This window comes from Ascaphus truei, chromosome 6 (genome assembly GCF_040206685.1).
Source record: "Ascaphus truei isolate aAscTru1 chromosome 6, aAscTru1.hap1, whole genome shotgun sequence".
NCBI classification, from domain to species: domain Eukaryota; kingdom Metazoa; phylum Chordata; class Amphibia; order Anura; family Ascaphidae; genus Ascaphus; species Ascaphus truei.
In genome coordinates this window covers 26,971,797-26,986,427 of record NC_134488.1, presented here as the reverse complement: position 1 = coordinate 26,986,427, position 14,631 = coordinate 26,971,797, and the positions used below count along the sequence as shown (strand labels likewise).

The window sequence follows — 14,631 nt, the reverse complement described above, 5'->3', positions numbered from 1 at the left end:
AACATTACATATCTACTTCTTTCACAGATGTTGACATCTACATTCTACTGTGTAACGCTTGCGCTCACCACGAGAACAAGGCGGCACCCCGGTACTGAGGTGGGAAAGTACAAGACGGCGCACCCATGGAAGCAGAGGCGCTCCTGGAGAGTGGATAGTTAGCGTAGCCGGGTCTGGGTTGGAGAGATTGGGTTAGTTGAGATACTTGCCGGAGTCCAGGGGCAAAGCCAGAGGGATGGTCAATGTCCATTGTGCCGTGGTCAGGGGTTGGAGCCGGGAGAGTGGTAGTATACCAGATAGCCATGGTCAGGACTGGAGAGGGGCGGGTAGTCAGAGGCAAGCCAGGGTCTTTATCCAGAGGGGGTCCCATAGTCAAGCCGGGGTCGTTATCCAGAGAGGGTCCTAAAGTGAAGCCAGGTCAGTACACAAGAAAGCAGCAGAGAAAAACACAGGAACAAGGCACAAGGCAAGGCACAGCAAACACAGGAACACAAGGCTACACAGGGTTATGCTCAGCAAGGTGAAAGTGAAAGTCTTTTAAAGTAAAGAGGAACAAATAGCAAGGTATGCGGAGCGGAGGTGTGGCCTCTGCGGAGGCTATGATAGGCTGCAGGAGACAAGTGGGCAATTAGGAATTCTTGCCACGCAACTGGGGAGCGGTGCACGCCGTCACGTGCGCACGCCGCACGTGACCGATGCGCGATGCAACTGGGGGCGGAGCCACGCTCCGTGGCATGAAATGAAGAGCTGCAGGTGCGCGCGCGCTCAGTAACCAGAGCGGGGAGGCGCACTGCAGCAGGTTAGGAGGGAACACACCACAGGGGACGTGTTCCCCGATTCTTTACAGTACCCTCCCCCCCTTGAGGAGCAGCCTCAGGACAATTCCTAAATGGCTTCTGCGGAAACCTGGCATGGAAATGTTTTAACAGCGCAGGAGCGTGAACTTGGTGATGGGATATCCAGGACCTCTCTTCTGGTCCAAACCTTCTCCAATGTTCCAGGTACTGAACTGATCTTCGAGACCTTCGTGAGTCTATTATAGATTGGATTTCAAATTCTTATCGGCCTTGTACCATCACCGTTGGTGGTTTAGCAGAGACATCGGGGAATCTGGGACTTTGGAAGGCTGGTTTAAGAAGGGAGACATGGAAGACCGCCGGAATCCTCATGGATTGAGGAAGTTGTAGCCGATAGGCCACCGGGTTGACCTGTTCCAGCACCGAAAAGGGGCCTAGGAACCTGGGAGCCAGCTGGAGCGTAGGGGTCTTCAACCTAATATTCTTTGATGAAAGCCACACCTTGTCTCCTGGCCGAAATTTGGGTGCCTCACGGCGATGGCGATCCGCCTGTGATTTCTGTCTCTGTACTGCCTCTTGTAACGTTCTCTGAATTCTCCTCCAGGAGTCCTGTAGAGTATCTACTCTGGAGTCTGCTGTAGGGACCCCGGGTGGAGTAGAAGAGACGGGAAGGCGTGAGGGGTGGAACCCATAATTTATAAAGAACGGCGACTCTTGGGTGGATTTATTTCTGAGGGAGTTACTTTATGGACGAACTCGGCCCATGGCAGGAGGTCCACCCAGTTGTCCTGTGTATTGGATATGAAACACCTGAGGTCTTGCTCTAGTGACTGGTTTGTTCTCCCCATCTCCCCGTTAGTTCGTGGGTAGTAACCCGAAGAAAAAAGAAGTGTAATGTTCAACCTATGAGCAAAGGCCCACCAAAATGTCAAAATAAACTGGGACCCACGATCGGATACAAGAGAGTGGGAATCCATGGATACGGAAGACGTCCTTAATAAAGATGTCTGCCAGAGTGGCAGAATTGGGAAGACCCTTGAGGGGTATGAAATGCGCCTGTTTAGAGAACCGGTCAACAATAACAAGGATGGTATTCATCCCACTAAAGACAGGGAGCTCGACAATAAAGTCCATTGAAAGGTGTGTCAAAGGACGTTCGGGTATGGGCAAGGGGCGAAGAAGACCTGACGGTTTATTGCGTGATGATTTGTTTTGCGTACAGACGGAGCAGGATCGGATGAATTTGTCGACATCCTTAAGTAAGTTGGGCCACCAGAAGGTTAGTTTGATCAAATCTGAGGTTCTTCTTGTACCTGGATGACCGGCGAACTTAGAGGAGTGACCCCACTCAAGGATTTTTTTGCGGAATTGTGGTGCGGCATACAGATAACCCTCTGACACCTCCATACCGTGGATGCGTGATTGAGCAGCCAGGCTTTTGTCCAGTATGTCGAAAGAGGTGGCAGAAATTATGTATTTAGAGGGCAAGATTGTTTCCGTAATGTCCTCTGTTTTATTTGAGATAAATTGACGGGATAAGGAGCCTGCCTTTAAATTCTTGGTTCCAGGCAAGTAGGAGATAATGTAGTTGAATCTTGAAAATAAAAGAGCCCAACGAGCCTGGCGGGAGCCGAGACGACGAGCACCCTCAATGTACAAAAGATTCTTATGGTCTGTGAGGATAGAAATAGGGTTTTCGATACCCTCCAAAAGATGTCTCCACTCTTGAAGAGCGAGTTTAATAGCTAAGAGTTCTCGGTTGCCCACATCGTAATTTTGCAAAGCGGGAGAACAGTTCTTGGAAAAGAATCCACAAGGATGTAGTCTGTCTTGAGGGACCTGTCTCTGAGGAAGGATGACTCCGGCACCTTTGCCGGACGCATCTACTTCCAGAGTGAAGGGAAGCTTGGGATCAGGATGGCGTAGAATGGGGGCAGATACAAATGCTTTTTTAAGCAAGTCAAAGGCCTGAAGTACTTCAGAAGACCATGAGGAAGTATCTGCGCCTTTCTTGGTAACAGCGGTAATTGGGGCAACAGTGGATGAGAAGTTACGGATAAACTTGCGGTAATAATTTGCGAATCCCAGGAATCGCTGGATTGCCTTGAGAGACGTGGGTAGTGGCCAGTCCAACACCACCTTGAGCTTCTCGGGGTCCATAGAGAACCCGGCATCAGATATGATATATCCCAGGAAGGAGGTGGATGTCTGATGGAAGCTGCATTTCTCCATCTTGGCATAAAGGCGATTCTGACGAAGGCGAGATAAGACCAACTTGGTGTGTTTAATGTATTCTTTGAGAGATTTAGAAAAAATTAGAATGTCGTCATAGACAATAATGAAAGAGTTGAGAACATCCTGAAAAATCTAATTTGCAAACTCCTGAAAAATGGCAGGGGCGTTACATAGTCCAAAGGGCATGACCAGATATTCATAGTGCCCATCTTTAGTGTAAATTGCTGTTTTCCACTAATCCCCTCGTCGAATACGTATCAAATTGTAGGCCCCTCGAAGATCGAGCTTGGAGAACATAACAGAATCTTTCAACCGGTCAAAGAATTCCAAGATGAGTGGTAGGGGATACCAACTTTTTTTAAGTGATTTTGTTAAACCCTCTATAATCTATGCATGGGCGTAATGAACCATCTTTCTTTTTAACAAAAAAGAAATCAGCCCCGGTAGGGGAAGAGGAGTTCCTAATTAAGCATTTCTTTAAATTCTCTTGAATGTGTTCAGACATTGCCTTGGTCTCAGGCATAGATAACGGGTAAGATCTTGACTTAGGAAAAACAGCTCCGGGAAAGAGGTCAATGGGGCAGTCAGAAGGGCGGTGTGGAGGAAGAATTTTAGAACGAACTTTATCAAAGACATCAAGGAACTCATTATATACTTCAGGGAGAATGGGTTTCTAAGATTTAGGAATATCTAGCCCGTAGATATGTTGTACTGTAGTGACACAGGAACCGGCACTAGAGGGGGCCCATTGAGTAGGTTTCTTATCAGTCCAATCTAAATGTGGGTTGTGCCATTGGAGCCATGGAAGGCCCAAAATTACCTGCACTGAGGGTGAGTAAATAACGTCCAAAGTTATGTCCTCCTTGTGACCATCCTTAGTAGAGAGAGAGGATGTGTTTCCAAGGAGATAAATGTAGGCTGAAGAGGACGTCCATCAATAGCTTCCAACCCGATAGGCACAGATTTCTTTACCAGAGGAATTTTGTTCTGGAAAGCAAAATCTTGATCCATAAAGTTTCCTCCAGACCCGGAGTCAATGAAAGCAGAGGCGGAAGTAAGTAAGCCAGGACCCTCAAGAGAGACTGGAAACATTATTCAAGTCGGCAGGATTTCTTTACTGGAAAGAAAGCAGAAATGGAACCCAGTGAGATCCCCTCATACCTCATTGGGTGTTGGCGTTCTCCCGGCTTTGTGGGACAGCGAAGTACGAGATGACCGGGCAAGCCGCAGTAGAAACAAAGACCTCCATTCCTCCGGCGTTGTTTTTCAGAAGAAGATATTTGGTGACTTTCTATCTGCATAGGTTCTGGAAGATCAAGAGCTGGGGAAACGATAAGAGAAAGACTGCGCACAGGAACATGAGTTATGCGAGATCGTGGATGATGACGTTCAGCCCTGCTCTCCTGAAGGCACTGATCAACTCTAATACATACGACAATAAGTTCCTCCAAGTCAGTAGTTCGTTCCTGGGCGGCCAATTCGTTTTTAAGCGGTTCGGACAGATCCTGCCAGAAAGCTGCTGAGAGGACCTCATCATTCCACCCTGTCTCCGTGGCAATGTTCCGAAACTCGAGGGCATACCTTGCGACAGATCTATTATCCTGTGAAATATGAAACAGGGAGGAAGCTGCAGTAACCTTCCGGCCTGGAGTATCAAAGACCTGTCTAAACTCTTCCTTGAAGCGTGCAAAGTCCTGCATGAGCTCTGGTCCAAGGCGTCCCCGGTGAGCAGGGCAATAATGTATGCCACCTTGGATCTATCAGAAGAGAAACGTGAGGGAGTTAACTCAAATTGTATATCACATTGGTTGAGGAAACCTCTACAGCCATGGGGATCCCCCGCATAGCGATTGGGGGTAGGAAGACGAGGTTCAAGAGGCAGAGATACTTCCACAATAGGGGAAGACACAGTTGCATGTCTGATACTCCTGGACTGGGATTGTCGTGCGGACAAGGTTGCTATGCTTTGAGTCAAAGAATCAATCTGATTCTGAAAATATAGGAGGCATTCACCAATAGAGGCTAGGGCTTGGCCCACCTCAGGAGGGTCCACGTTCATTGGGCTAAGCATACTGTAACGCTTGCGCTCACCACAAACAAGGCGGGACTCATATACTGAGGCTGGAAAGTACAAGACTGCGCTCCCACAGCAGTGGAGGCCCGCCTGGAGAGTGGATAGTTAGCATAGCCGGGTCTGGGTTGGAGAGATCGGGTTAGTTGAGATACTTTTAAAACCAGAGACAGAACATGAAACACAGACAGAGCTCAGTGCACATCCAGTGAAACCTATACACGGTACAGTGCCTAAATATATATGTATAGATATCTATTAAATAAAATGGTCTTTTAGTTTAACATTTTGGCCAAAGTGTTGTAAGCCCCTGAGCCACTACACGGCAGACCACATCTCAAGGGTCCCTAACACTAATATAAATTCTTAATAACCTGTGCATTACCAGGAAGAATGATTTATAATACATCTGTCAAAATTAGTTGCATAGTTCTAAGTCTGATTGAAGCTTTTATTAACTTGTACATTACCAGGAAAAGCACTCTGTATTAGATTTGTCACAATCATACTGCAAGCAAGCAAGTTCCCTGAGAGTGGGAGATGCTATGGAGTGAGCTTTTAACCATTTAAATGTGGGAGGGGGTGAGCTTCAACAAGATAGGAAGAGCCACCTTCCAATCAGCTAAGACCAGCTGAACAAGATTTGTAAAACTTACAGGACACCTGCAAGCTCATATTGAACCCCCAAAATAACCACAACACATATATAAGCATATACTGTAGGTGTCACAGAGGAGTACTACTGAGCATGGCGATATATTTAAAACCAGAGACAGAACATGAAACACAGACAGAGCTCAGTGCACATCCAGTAAAACCTATACACGGTACAGTGCCTAAATATATATGTATAGATATCTATTAAATAAAATGGCCTTTTGAAGCTTGTTGAAGCTCCCTCCCTCCCACATTTAAATGGTTAAAAGCTCACTCCATAGCATCTCGCACTCTCATGGGAACTTGCTTGCTTGCAGTATGATTGTGACAAATCTAATACAGGGTGCTTTTCCTGGTAATGTACAGGTTAATAAAAGCTTCAATCAGACTTAGAACTATGCAACTAATTTTGACAGATTTATTATAAGTCATTCTTCCTGGTAATGCACAGGTTATTAAGAATTTATATTAGTGTTAGGGACCCTTGAGATGTGGTCTGCCGTGTAGTGGCGCAGGGGCTTACAACACTTTGGCCAAAATGTTAAACTAAAAGACCATTTTATTTAATAGACATCTATACATATATATTTAGGCACTGAACCGCGTATAGGTTTCACTGGATGTGAACTGAGCTCTGTCTGTGTTTCATGTTCTGTCTCTGGTTTTAAATATATATCGCCATGCTCAGTAGCACTCCTCTGTGACACCTATATACTTATATATATATGTTGTGGTTATTTTGGGGGTTCAATAGGAGCTTGCAGGTGTCCTGTATAGTTGAGATACTTGCCAGAGTCCAGGGATGGAGCCAGAGGGATGGTCAATGTCTGTTGTGCCGTGGTCAGGGGTTGGAGCCGGGAGAGTGGTAGTATACCCGATAGCTGTGGTCAGGACTGGAGAGGTGCAGGTAGTCAGAGGCAAGCCAGGGTCTTTATCCAGAGGGGGTCCAATAGTCAAGCCGGGGTCGTTATCCAGAGAGGGTCCTAAAGTCAAGCCAGGTCAGTACACAAGAAAGCAGCAGAGAAAAACACAGGAACAAGGCACAAGGCAAGGCACAGCAAACACAGGAACACAAGGCTACACAGGGTTATGCTCAGCAAGGTGAAAGTGAAAGTCTTTTAAAGTAAACAGGAACCAATAGCAAGTGAGGCGGAGCGGAGGTGCGGCCTCTGAGGAGGCTAGGATAGGCTGAAGGAGACAAGTGGGCAATTAGGAATACTTGCCACGCAGCTGGGGAGCAGTGCATGCCGTCACGTGCGTACGACGTATGTGACCGATGCGCGACACAACGGGACGGAGCCACGCTCCGTGGCACGAAGTGAAGAGCTGCAGGTGCGCGCGCGCTCTGTATCCAGAGCGGGGAGGCGCACTGCAGCAGGTAAGGAGGGAACACGCCGCAGGGGACGTGTTCCCCGATTCCTTACACACTGGCAGAAGATCATGTGAATGGAAGTATACAAACACAGAACAATGTACACCTTTTACATTCTGCGAACATCATGAAAACATGAATGTGTCCCTTTTAGAATTTACTTTGTATCATATTATCATATTATTATATAATCATGTTAACTGTCCACAATTACTTATTATTTTACAAGAATGTGTATTTAACTAATGTTTGATGTCAAACATTAATGTCATTTAAAAATAATTAGAATAGATAATAATTAGTTGGTTAACATGTCACTAAACTTAACAATTATAAATATTGTGTGTGTGCACCATTTTAGTGATAGCTCATGTTCATGCCCCTTTTTACTGGTCAAATACTATTAATGTTTTAATACGTAGTGTGAAGGATTACACAAGGTGTTATCCATGATATTTCAGGTATTCATAAAACTTCAACGTGAGTTATTGTATGTAGCATTCACATGAAATCTGACTATTGCAGTGTGTCATGTTGCCATCAAACTAATGTCACTTTTGTTAGGGACACATACCAGGTTACTAATCCATGATATCACCATGTAAGACGGTCACACTGCTGCACGCATATTCAAAGAATGTATGGTGTAATTGTTCATTACGTGTAAATTATCAAATTTCTGTAAAGAATGTGAAAAATAACAATGTAATAAATATTGGCGAGCACAAATCAACTACTTTCTGTGAAATTTTACATTGTTATTATAAAGTGCAAAGGTGAGAAATATTCAATATATAGTACTTGTTAAGTCTAAATATAACATTCGAGGCATATTCATTAGTACAGCAATATCTTATCTTCGTGCACAACATTATGCATTGTATGATGCACACATAAAGGGTGGGGGACATGATTTAGAGAAGGACAAATGTGTTAAACCCTGACATACCGTTGTCACGCGAACTTGTGTTAATTCATGCGAAAATGGGCATTCAAATTCATAGAGAAGAATCCTATGAATAGATACACACCATGAAATGTGACACACAACACGAGATGAGTATAGATTCTCTTCTATGTAATTTAAAAACGTACATGTGAAATAATTTTCGATGACAGTCCGGCGGGTCTCCACCCCACTTGCTGTATGCTCCCTAACCCCTGCAGGAGGCACAGGAGGATCCTCCTCTAAATCCTCCGGAATGTTGCCTTGAAGATTGTGACGTAGTACAATGTTGTGCAGAATGCAACAAGAAATCACTATATCAGCAACCGTCTGTGGCAAATACTGTAGCCCCCCCCGCAAGATATCTGAATCTACTTTTTAACACTCCAAATGTCCTCTCAATCACCGAGCAGGTGGAGACGTGGGCCGCATTATAATGTTCTTCTGCAAGGGTTTGAGTATTACCCAGTGGGGTCAGGAGCCAGTGCCGGCTTCCATATCCTGAGTCGCCTATAAGACAGTTAAAACACATGAATATAGAGATAATACGTTACAAATATTGTAAACCTTGCCTATTGACTTGTCCTAGTACATGAAAGTGATTGAAGAATGTACCACACATGACATTAAATCAAATATCCCTAATTTCATAGCTTTGACATAGTGTCATGAGGAAATCCGTTTAACATTATAAACATGACACCTCTGTGGCTATAGTATTAATACTGCAATATGTAAGCAATTAGTGTTAAACCAAATTCCCTATTGTTGTGTGATTAATCATTGACCCAAATTTGAAGCTGCCTACCATGGATTATATTTTGTGTATTTATAAATAAACATCTAAAATGTTTCTAATAATGTGTTGTTACATTATATATTTTAAAAACAGACTTAAACATTAACCTGTCCATGAACTTTAGATATAAGTGCAGTTTGTATCACATTGACTGACCCAATAGGCAACCGTCCTTGAATTCGACCGCTTCAAATGCACAGAAGACTAAAGAGTTCTGCAGGATATAGTAATCGTGGCAGGCACCTGGGAATAGGGCTACCACACTCAGAATTTTCATGTTTGCGTCACATACAACTTGCACATTCAGCAAGTGGTAATGTTTCCTTTTACGGAAATTCCTGTCACCTTCACGTAGCGGGGTAAATGCAACATGTGTGCAATTTATTGAACCCATCACATTGGGTAGCCCTGCTACATTATAAAATGTAGTCTTCAGTGCCTGCCACTCTGTCTGCTCACTAGGAAAATGTATATAATCCCCAGCGCGTCTAGTCAGTGCACATAGAAACTGGCTAAGGACACCTGAGAATGTTGGGTGCGAGACCCCACCTACTATGCCTACAGTTGTCTGAAAAGACGCAGAAGCAAGAAAATGTAATGAGCACAGCAATTTAACAAGACCAGGCACTGCATGACTCCTGTCTGTTGTTGGCTCTAAATCTTCTCTTAACACTTCATAAAATTCCAAGATAGCCGCTGAGCTCAATCGATAGCGGCGGATGACATCAGCCTCACATAACCCCTCTATGGAGCATCTTAAATATTGGATTTTAGACAGATATCCCTGAACCAGGAGCACCGGTGAATTGCAAGTATCTTTACTTTATTCCATGTGGTGGGCAGCTCCCCTTACCCTATCCTAAAATAAACACCATTCATCATTCCACAGTGAAGGCGATGATGCGAGACAATATTTATAATTGATGATCAAAATCACACAATCATGACATTTGGATGTATCATGTTCAGTCATGAAGGTGTTAAATCAAAAGAAGTACTTGGTGTTGTCTAGAGAGGGGGGCAGAAGACTTGATAATTGTAAGGTTGTTTTCTGATCACGTGAGTATTGCCCTGTAACAGGGACTTATCTCTGTTAAGAAACGTGCCTCTAATCCAGCAGTGTGCTGGTTAATTGCACACCAGCAATTAGTCAGACTCCACCTGGCTGATTAAGACTCTGTTAGAAAAAGTTTGTTCCCAGAAACAGGAAGATGATTTTCCTTAGTCCACACTGAACTGACCAGAGGAACAGATGTCTTGAGCTGCAGAAGGACTGGACTGTATGCTGATAGCAAGACAAGGGGACCAGACCTCTGTACCTGGACAGACATTGCCTTAGCACACAAGGGTGCTGACCAGGAGAGCAGAGAGGCCTTCCCCTACAACTACAAGAAACAGATAAGACTTTCTTTTGGGACTGTTATATATCTATACATATACATATATATTTAGGGCTGGCAATTAGCTTAGCTAACCACCAGTTAGAGAGGGCTGGACTACATGTGTAGATTTTCTCCAAAGTGGAGTAGGTTTTCTTTTGCTTAAAGGTTTTTGCTGTGTTAAGGGACAGGCGCAATAAAGCCTAATTTTAGTTTCACATTAAACAGTCTCCATTGCGTACCTCTGAACACGTCTCTTATATATGGTGTCAGAAGTTGGGATGAGAGGTGGCCTTTGAAGTTCAAAGGGGCCCCAGAGACTGCCTGTGAATTTTTTTGTGCCTGCATACAGTTCTGGCAAACAGCCTGAGCAACAAAACAAAGAATCACATGCAGCACTGACCAGAATTAAAGGGCTACACATCCAGGCAGGAAAACTACACTGCACTGAAGAAAGCCACAATACCACAGTTGGACTGGGAGGACTGTGACAGACAGTGACCCACACAAGGGACTGATGCTGTGACCAGAGTCTACCCCACCTCTGGTGAAAGAAAGGGGCGGGGGAAACCGTGGGAATTTAAAATGGCCACCCAGCTGAAGTTAAATACAGACTCTGCAAGAATGGGGAAAAAAATGTGTTCCTGGTGTAAAGAGCCCAGCCACATGGAGCAGTGTCCCTTCAGGCCTTATTCAGACGGTGAGGGTGGCCCCTACGTGGCCCCAGAAAAAGGGCAGCAGCCAGAGGACTATTTTTTTCAACGAACCAAGGAACTGCAGCAGCAAGCAGTGCGCTGTGGACCCAAGGAAGGTACAGAACTTTTACTTAGCAAGTGCACATCTAGTATCACTGATGAGAAAGAATGTGTGCACAGTACTGCTGATGTTGTAAAACATACCAAAGTAAAGAAGAAGAAAAAGTCTACAGAAACACCTGTGAGAGCTACGAACTCTACAAGCAAAGTCTGTTCACCTGTAGGACTACTACAATTTGGGGTTCTAGCGAATACAGTTACATAGTTACATAGTAGATGAGGTTGAAAAAAGACATAGGTCCATCAAGTTCAACCTATGCTAAATTTAGACAACAGATACTTTATCCTATATCTATACTTACTTATTGATCCAGAGGAAGGCAAACAAAAAACCCCATTAAGGGGAAAAATTAATTCCTTCCTGACTCCAAGAATTGGCAATCGGATTAATCCCTGGATCAACATCCTTCCCATGTATACTTATTTGGTATATCCCTGTATACCTTTCCCATCTAAAAAGATGTCCAACCTTTTTTTGAACAAATCTATTGTATCTGCCATCACTGTCTCCATGGTTAATGAATTCCACATTTTAACTGCCCTTACGGTAAAGATCCCTTTCCTTTGTTGCTGGTGAAATTTCCTTTCCTCCAACCTTAAGGGATGGCCCAGAGTCCTTTGTACTACCCGTGGATGAATAGTTCTTTTGAAAGCTCCTTGTATTGTCCCTGAATATATTTATATATAGTTATCATATCCCATCTTAGACGCCTCTTTTCTAATGTAAATAAATCTAATTTAACTAGCCTCTCCTCATAAGTTAGAATGTCCATCCCCTTTATTAATTTTGTGGCTGCAATAGCGCCTCCTGAGGTCAGGAAGAAAAATACACCTGATAGCCCCAAAATGGAGGGCAAGATGTGGTGTTCCTGTAATGAAACATACCCCACGAAAGAGTGGCCCTTCCGGTCATATGAAGATACGGATGAGGCTAAAGACATCTCTTATGGGGAACCCGAACCGTGTCACACCTACAAAACACCCCAAGAATGGTCGGGGTTCCTGAACTCGGTACGAACCAAAGCGGAGCACAGCCGTGAAGTAAGCAGGGCTAGACCGATGTGGTGACTAAAAGATTTATTGAGCAGACATGTACAGCTGATGGATCCATCAGCTGCACATGTCTGCTCAATAAATCTTTTAGTCACCACATCGGTCTAGCCCTGTTTACTTTACGGCTGTGCTCCGCTTTGCTTCTTGCTGCTGCTGGAGGAGTTTCCTGCTGTTTCCCTGCTGGATCGCACGCCGGGCAGTTGCTGCTTCCGGACGAGATCACCGCCGGTCACATGACCGCCCCACGTGACGTCACAGTCACAGGAGGGTTGGCGGTGCAACGCTGAAGTTACAGAGGATCGAGCCACGGCGTTTTTACCTCTCCTAACCGTGAGTGTTTGCAACGAGTTGGTGCCCAAAGCTGGGCCAGTTGCTATATTGATATATACATACTCAGAGGTTACGCCTAACTGCCAAACATCCTGATAGAGTGAATTTACACGCAGCAACTGCCACGTTTCCTTCTGATGCACCTGATGGGATAACTAGTTTACCCGTTTTTACTGAACTCGGTACGAACCAAAAAGACCGCTCTCTATGATGATGAATGTGTTCGGCAGGAGCAAGAGCGGGAGCAGCAGATCACCAAATATTCATGCCAGCTAATGCAACTGCAAGAAAACCCTGGCGGTTATAGTGAAGTTGCTGAAGTTTCAAATCAAGATGGAGACCCCAGTATTTCTGATGTGACAGAGTCGTCCAAAACAAAAAGGCGGAAAAAGAAAAAGAAAAACGGTGCTTTACTTACCGTGGATGGAACAGACACGTCCGCAGATCCAGTGGAGAAAAAGGGGGTCTGAGATGCCCTGCAGCCTAGTGAAAATGGACGATTCGTCATGCGGATGACAGAATATCCAGATGGCCAAAGGCAGAAGTCGTGTAACCCAAAGAAGTGTCTGTCCGGTGCTAACAGTAAAGAACCCTTAACCAACCATACCAGGGAAGCGGAGACGGAACCAGTGAGTGTCGATCCCTTGACCAGCCTTGAAGATGCACTGCAAGCTGCCAGGCATAACTGTGATCTGCTCCGTGAAAAATTGGAAATGGAGAGAGAAAATAATGCTGAGCTACAGAAGACTGTGCACGCAATTTACCCTGCAGCCAAGACCGAATTGGAGGATCTCAAGACTGAGCTAGCTACTGCAAACACTACTAATGCCACCATGGTGCAAAAGCAGAGCAAATCTGATAGAATGATTGCTAATCTGAAGCAGAAGTATGAGGAGGCACTGAAAAAGATTACAGTCTTTCAGCAAGAGGTGCGCAAGTGCCATAGAGAGGTGGAAGTCTTTCAGAATGGGGTTCACACTCTCCGCATAGAATTGAATGCTTCACACCAGGAGGTCAACAGTGTCCGGACAGAGGTGGACATATCCCAGAGTGCGGTTCATACTCTCCGCATAGCACTGGATGCCTCATATCAAGAGAGCAGCAGTTGCCGCACAGAACTGGAAGTCGCTAAAAAGGAACTTCACAGACTCGCAGAGGAGCTGCACATCTCTCAAAGAACTATCCTCAGTCTTGGTATGGATCTTAAAGTCTCTCAGAAGGAGCTTCACACCCTCAACCAAGAGATAGAAGTCTCACACCAAGAGACCGGGAGTCTCCACTCAGAAGTGCGTAAGTGGAAGGAGGACTAGGAAGAGGCCTTGAATATTATAGAGGCTGTGAAAAGAGAAAATACAAGGCTGAAAGATGAACATTCTGATTTGACTGACCACATCAATGAAAAGCTGCATGAGCTTGAAAAAATAAAGGAACTATTGGAGGATGAAAAGTTTAAAGCAGAGCACCGTCTGCAGAACCAACTGCAAGGTCTGTGTATGCACTTTCAGAATGCCAAGGAGAAGCAGCGAACTCTGCAGGAAGAAAATCTGCAGGCTGCTAAGGAAATACAAGTGCTGCAGGAACGTCTGATTATCCAGTGTGTAAAGCAGCATGAGAAACTGAAGGCTACCCTGAGCATCACCATAGCATCGCTAGAGGCCACGCTTAGAGTCCAGGTGACTCGGTACAAGAGGGAGCACAAGAAGGTCCAGAAACTGAGACAAGTAGCTGCGGCCCTAGCGAAGAAATTCACAGTGCTCCACAATATAATGAAAGATACGTGAATGCAAACTCAGAGAAAGCACAGGGAAGAGATAAAGACCCTGAGAGGAGAGTTGCAGGATGCACTCAAGAAACAGAGTGAGGCTCTGCGGACCAGTAAAGTACAGGTGTCTCCACTACAGAAAAGGGTATTGGCCCTGCCCAGGCGTCGGTATCCCTCAGCGACTAAAGCCCATGAAGACAAGGGTACAGTGGAAGCTGGGGACCCCACTCAACTGAAAAACAAGACGGCAAATTTTGAACCGCCTGAGCAAGCACTAGCTAAACCTTCAGCTGCCCAGCAGGCAACAAACAAAAGTATGAGTGCAGAATCAAAACCAGAAGAATCCTTATTTATTTATAAAATGTTTTACCAGGAAGTAATACATTGAGAGTTACCTCTCGTTTTCACGTATGTC

General features: G+C 44.9%; 1 protein-coding gene across 2 annotated transcripts in view; it reads left to right on the top strand.

Moving 5' to 3' along the window:
• RUNX3 (RUNX family transcription factor 3) overlaps positions 1–14,631 on the top strand; it is a 99,661-nt gene that overhangs the window by 33,652 nt on the left and 51,378 nt on the right. Inside the window, exon 6 of one of the 2 annotated variants that reach the window (XR_012802108.1) lies at positions 28–5,377. The exons of the other annotated variant lie outside the window; for it this stretch is intronic. The gene's annotated coding sequence lies outside the window, so the exon portion shown is untranslated. Of the gene's footprint in view, positions 1–27; positions 5,378–14,631 lie in introns of those variants that run through there. 2 annotated transcript variants of the gene reach the window in all.